General features: G+C 44.5%; 1 pseudogene; it reads left to right on the top strand.

Moving 5' to 3' along the window:
- Positions 1 to 647: 647 nt before the first annotated feature.
- LOC110593566 lies at positions 648 to 1,641 on the top strand (annotated as a pseudogene).
- Positions 1,642 to 7,017: the final 5,376 nt, after the last annotated feature.

Here is a 7,017-nt window from a genome sequence, read left to right as displayed (position 1 = left end):
TGGAGTCCCGGGATCGAGTCCCGCATCGGGCTCCCTGCTCGGCGGGGGGTCTGCTTCTCCCTCTGACCCTCCCCCCTCTCATGTGCTTGCTCTCTCTCATTCTCTCTCTCTCAAACAAATAAATAAAATCTTTAAAAAAAAAAAAAAGAAAGAGAAAATAGTGTGAGATGAGGGGCTGCTTCAGGAATGTGCATGACCTCAGAGTCGGACCACCGCCCGCTAAGGGGTGGGGATGGGCAGTCCTCCCACCACCCCCCAGAGGAGCTCACCAGGTGTGGTTCTGCTGTTGATATTCAGCCAAGATTGTCAGTAAATTGCTCACTGATGATTGGAAGAGTCCTATGCTGCTCTCTGACACCGATATCTCTATCACTCAGGAAGGATTTGGGAAAGCACTGTAAGAGAGTAGACTATTGCAGGAGCTTTGGAGTCCAGCAAATGTGGGTTCACAGCATGACTCCATCATAATCGCCTTGAATAACTGACTTAATCTCACCGGGTCTGTTTTTCCTCTGTATACAGGAGACAGTAAGGCCTAACTTTAATGCTTGCTGTGATGAATAAGTGAATAAGCCAAGCATAGTGTGCAGTCCTAATAGGATCTTGGTTAAAGTTACCTTCCTCTCTTCTCTTGGGCCCTGATCTAGATGAGGAAGCAGTCCAGTGGTAACAGCGAAAACCAGACCACCTGGCTGATCCTGGTCAGCTTTGGGCAGTTGCAACACCTGGGCTTTCTCCCCTTCACCTTCTTTTTGGCCATTTATATGGTAACAGGTGGGGGCAACACCCTCATCATGCTGGCTGTGGCCGCCAGTCGGGCACTCCACACACCCATGTATTTCTTCCTCTGCCACCTCTCCTTGCTGGAGATTGGCTATACCTCCAACATCATGCCTCAGCTGCTGTGGAGCTTCCTGGAAGGGAGGGGAACCATCGCACTGGTCAGCTGTCTGGTCCAGTTCTACACGTTTGCCTCACTAGCTGCCTCCTACTATCTGCTATGTCCTATGACCCTTATCTGGCCATCTGCCACCCCCTTCACTACCCTGCCCTGATGAGCACCTGGTTGTGTGGCTGCCTGGCTGCTGGAGCCTGGATCAGCGGCTTTTCCTTCTCTGCCTTCACTCTGGCCCTGGCAGCCCCTCTGCCCCTCTGCCCTGGCCGCAGGGAGATAGACCACTACTTCCGCGAATTTGCTCCAGTTGTAGGACTGTTCTGTGGAGATGTGGGGGTCATGTGGGGAGCCAGAGCGAGCATCTCAGGCTTTCTGATGCTGGCCCCCTTCCTGTTGATTGTGGCATCCTATGCCTCCCTCTTGCGGACTGTGCTGCAAATACCTTCAAGCCATGGTCGGCAGAAAGCCTTCTCCACCTGTTCCTCCCACCTAGTGTGGTCGGGATGTTTTATGGCACCCTCATTGTGGTCTATGTAGCCCCAACAGACCACATGGCCCCCTTGCTCCGAAAGGCCTTCTCTGTCCTCTCCACTGTATTCACCCCTCTGGCCAACCCCATCATCTACAGCCTCAAGAACCAAGAGGTAAAGGGGGCCCTTCATAGGCTCTGGGGACAGCTTATCCCAAGACATACTCCACTGAGAGGGATAGGGCAGCTATTGACTTGTTCCTGGATTCCAGCTTAACCCCTTCCTCAAAGTCTAGAGGACTAGAGACCGCTGTGATGAAAAGATAAATACTGTGGGATTGAAAACAGCTGTCTGACAAAATGAGGCAACTTCATTTTTCCAGCTGGAATGGGGTAGGGTTCAAAATCTTATGCCTGGTACAGGGCCTAAATATTATAGACACTCCACAAATATTAGTTGAAAAAAATGGGTGGATGAATGAATGAATGAATGAATACAGAAAAGAATGCCAGAGGAAGGAGAGCACAACTCAAGGGGGGAACATTTGCAGATTATTAATCTAAGATGACAAGATTAAGGTTGGCAGATAGAGAAAGGAGGGGTAGGGAGATGGTAATAAGGACCAGAATTAAGATAAGATCTCATGACATGCTTCAAATGAAATCTCAGAAACACAGAGACAGACTTGGACATAAAGTATGTAGAGTCATGATGTAGGTGGTGATGGCACAAGAGCCACTTGGGAGAGGAAGGGTCAGCCATTCATGCCTGTAGCCCAGGAGGCCAGTTGGACCACTGCTCTGGGAGTTTCCATTAGTCCTTCTGTTGTTGATGTCAGACAAGTAGGAAGTAGGGGAAAGGTAAGAGATTAAATGAGAAGGAAATAAATTAAACCCAATGAGAGAATTCTGAAATTTTGCCTCTAACAGAAAATCTTTTAAATCTTCTTCTTTTTTGTAAGATTTTATTTATTTATTTGAGAGAGAGCACAAGCAGGGGGAGGGGCAGAGGGGTGAGGGAGAGAATCCCAAGAAGACTCTGCCCTGAGCACGGAGCCCAACCAGGAGCTTGATCTCAGGACCCTGAGATCATGACCTGAGCCAAAACCAAGAGTCGATGCCCAACTGACTGAGCCACCTAGGCACCCCTGAAGTCTTTTAAAAATGACACAAAAACATTTCTAATTTTTTTACTGGGAATATGTCAACATGTCTCAAGGGTGCCTGTACCAGAAAGATCTAGAGTAACTGTTTACAAATGAGGATTTCTAGGCTCTTCATCAGACCTACAAAATCAGAACCTCTAGAAATGGGGCCCAGGGATCTACATGTAACAATGTCACAGATGATTCTCAGTGTAGCGAGAGGGCACGGCTACCATGGAGTGACAAAGATAATAGGAAAATTGACCCAAAAAAGGTTGGGGGGAGACACAGTTCCTCGTGGATGTAAAGAGATGTAACCCTGAGTGATGGAAATCAGATAGACAGATAGATATACAGAAAGGGCCAGAGAAGATCTGAAGGAAAGTGGAAAACCTGGGTTAGCTGGCCCTGTCTGGGTAGGGTAGTAATACAGAGCAAGAAAAAACAAATAGAAAACTTCCCTGTCTGGGAGTGCCTCAGTGGCTTGGTTTCAGCTCAGGTCATGATCTCAGTCGTGAGATCAAGCCGCCTGTGGGGCTCCGCACTCAGCAGAAGTCTGCTTGGTTTACTGTCTCCCTCTCCCTCCGCCCCTTCCCCTGCTCATTCTCTCTCTCTCTCTCTCTCAAATAAATAAATAGATAAATAAATAAATCTTAAGAAAATTAAATGAAGTATATATAATAAAGTCCTCTATCTCTGTGCTTTGATTGGTCTATGACACATTTTAACAAACATTAACATCCTCCCTCACCCTCCTTTTCCTCAAGAAAGTCAGGAGACACCCTCTCCCTTCAGTCCTATCGCTGAGGGCCAGCCCTTCCCCTGAGTGGAAACTCGCTGCATATAAACATGAGCCACAGCTTCTCCTTCTCAACCCCTGGCATGAAAGGACTGAGACAACACTGGGAGGATGCCAGGTCATAGGAAAACTGGACCTAAATAGAGGAGAAACGCCAGGGGAGAGAGTCAGAGAAGGAAAGTAGAAAAGAAGAAGAGGAGGGAAGGGGGAGGGGGACAGGGAACAGGGAAATGATAAGACAGGGGAAGCAGAGGGATAATGAAAGGGAAAGTAAAAGCTGCAAGTGGAAGAGGTAAGACAGGGAAGAAAGGGGCACCTGGGTGGCTCAGTCGGTTAAGCGGCTGCCTTCCACTCAGGTCATGATCCCAGAGTCATAATCCTTGCTCAGCGGGGAGTCTGCTTGTCCCTCCCCCAAACTGGTGCTCTCTCTCTCTCTCTCTCTCTGTCTCTCTCAAATGAATAAATAAAATCTTAAAAAAAAAAAAGGAAAGAAGTAGGAGAAGCAAAGGAGAAAGGAAGGGTTCCAGAAACCTTTCCCAGATTCCTCCACTGGGACCACATGTTTATGTTCCTAATAAAAGGAAGCAGATTGGTTTTTTAATGGATTGTATTAAAATGTGTCAGTTAAGGGTGCCTGGATGGCTCAGATGGTTGAGCATCCGATTCTTGGTTTCGGCTCAGGCCATGATCTCAAGGTTGTGGGATCAAGCCCAGCAGCGGGCTCTGCTCAGTGTGGAGTCTGCTGGAGATTTTCTCTCTCGCCCTCCCCCTCTGCTCCTCCTTCCTCTGCTCCTCCCCCTGCTCATGCTCTCTCTTTCTCTCTCTCTCAAATAAATAAATACCATCTTTAAAAAAAAAAGTTTCAGTTATTAATCGGACTTCAGCTCAATATTGCACAGTAAGTCCATGCTTTGAGATACCCTACCTACAACAAGCACACAGGAATAATTGAAAAAAATGCAAAAGGGAAAAATGTAAAAGGCATAGAATAGCTCAAAAACAATATAAATATCTCCATGGGCCACAAATGTAAGGAAACGAATCATAAAAGCTGTGAATAGGTCTGAAGCCAAAGGCCTGCTCGATTCCAGGCTGAAGCAAAAGGAGAGGCAGTTCTGAGCTCAGCTGCTGCAGGGTCACAGAGACTAGAAGTTCTCCACCTGAAGCAGGAACTAGAGCCAAAGGCACTCTAGAAGGGAAGGGCTGAGAACAGGGTCTCTTTTCATTAAAGAGAAATGAAAAAAAAAAAAAACTGCTGCCTGCTACCATCTGAGAAAAGCTTATCCAGAGCACATGTAAGGAGGCAGGAGAGCACAGAGCTTCGTGACCAGGAATTGAGAGGGCATACGTGTGGCCTCCCACTCAAAATGAGGCTGAGATCCAACATTATAAAATACTTGGGAAAAAACTAACTCTACAAAAGGTAGCCCAAAAAATCACCAGTTGGAAGATAAATTTACACTAGAGAATATTAAAATATCAAGAGTCTGAGAGAAAGACAAACACCATATGATTTCACTTATATGTGGAATCTAAAAAACAAAGCAAATGAGCAAACAAAAAAAGCCAAAACCAAGCCATAAATACAGAGAACAAACTGATGGTTACCAGAGGGGAGAGGAATGGGGGGATGGGCAACGTGGATGAAGGGGAGGGGGAGATACAGGCTTCCAGTTATGGAATGACTACTTCAGGGGGATGAAAGGCACAGCATAAGGAATATAGTCAATGCTGTGGGGTTTTGTTTTTCCTCTTGCTTTTGTTTTTTCTCCAAGTTTTTATTTAAATTCCAGTAAGTTAACATACAGTGTAATATTGGTTTTAGGAGTAGAATTTAGTGATTCATCACTTACATATGACAACCGGTGCTCATCACAAGTGCCCTCCTTAATCCCCCATCATACATTGAACAACCCCCCCCCACCTCCCCTCCAGCAACCCTGTTTGTTCGTAATAGTTAAGAGTCTGATTTTTGGTTTGTCTCTCTTTTTGCCCCCCTATGTTCATCTGCTTTGCTTCTTAAATTCCACATATGAGTGAATACAGTCAATGGTGTTGTAATAATGTTGCCTAGTGACAGATGGAAGCCACACTTGGGGTGAGAACCGCATAATGTACGGACTTGTAGAATCACTATGTTGTACACCTGAAACTAATGTAACAATGTGTGTCAGCTGTAGTTCAAGCTTTAAAAAATATATTAATATTTAATACAGAAGAGAAAATCATGAAACATCTGGGCAGAATTAAAACAAGCACAGATAGGGGCACCAGGGGCTCAGTCAGTTAAGCATCTGCCTTCAGCTTAGGTCATGATCCTAGAGTCCTGGGATGAAGCCCCATATTGAGCCCCATATCAGGCACCCTGCTCAGTGGGGAGTCTGCTTCTCTCTCTCCCTCTGCCCCTCCCCCTGCTCATGCTCACTCGCTCTCTCTCACAAATAAATAAAATCTTAAAAAAAAAAAAAGCACAGATAGATATGTAAAAGAATAAATTGGAAAATTGGAAATGAAAAATATAGTCATTGAAATATTTGAAGACTCAATAAATGGAATAAACTCTAGACTTAACAGAGGTGAAGAGAGAATTCGTGAACTGCAAGATAATGTTGAATATTTCACCCAGAGTATAGCACAGAGAGGCAAAGAGATAAAAATACCAAAGATAGTACGAAGGTCTAGAGTTTAAATGGAGAAGCTCCAACATTTGCTGATAGGAGTTCCAGGAAAAACAGAATGGAGAAACTGAGGGGAAGAGTAACTTGAACAGATGGTGAGAATTTTCCAGAATTGAAAAGAGATATAAATTCTCATTAGAATATATTTAAAATACCAAACAAAATAAAGAAAATACAAATCCACACTTGGACACACCAAAGTGAAACTGCAGGATATTATAGATAAAGAAGAAGGTGCATACAATTACATTCAGCATTTTCGAATAACAAAAATTGGAAACAGTCTAAATATTCATCAACAGAAGAATCACTACAAAAGAGTGGCAATACAATGAAATACTGTAGAGTAGCTAATGTGAATAACAACGACAGCAAGTATCAGCATGAATAAACCTCGAAAACAAGTTGAATGAAAAATGCAAGGTGCAGAAAAATATGCACATTATTAAGCCATTTGTTTGAAGTTTAAAACCACACAAAACAATACATCTATTGTTTGTTGGTGCATACATGTGTAATGAAGACATGAAAACCTACATAGATGAAAACCAAATAGAAATAATACCCACAAATTCAGAATCCTCACCACCTCTCTAATAATCGCTTTAAGTAGAGGCTATTTATTCTCCCCAACCCAGGTATATCTGAATCTAGAAGTAACCAATCTCACTCCTGGCACTTTGAGACCATCACGAACCCCTCCTTCTTTAAAGTCTCCTATTTCTTTGAGGCTTATGTATTCTGGCCATACACCTACCACCTCCCTTGGGTTATTCTCCCCCATTCCTTGAGAACACTGACATTTCATAGAATTTCTCTCCATCTCAAGATCTACTCCTATTCTGAGTGATTCAGACATCCATATGAGTGTCCTGTCCAATGCCTCGCCTCCCCAACCCAAGAAGCATCTCCTCTGATCCCCCATCAGTTACCCATCCTTACGGGCCCATCCTGGATCTTGCCATCACTCAGAACTGCTTCACCTCTAAAACCACAAACTCAGGTATGCACTTCTCTCACCAGCCTCTTAT

This window comes from Neomonachus schauinslandi, chromosome 5, assembly GCF_002201575.2.
Source record: "Neomonachus schauinslandi chromosome 5, ASM220157v2, whole genome shotgun sequence".
In the NCBI taxonomy this organism is placed as follows: domain Eukaryota; kingdom Metazoa; phylum Chordata; class Mammalia; order Carnivora; family Phocidae; genus Neomonachus; species Neomonachus schauinslandi.
This window is presented reverse-complemented; position numbering and strand designations above follow the sequence as displayed.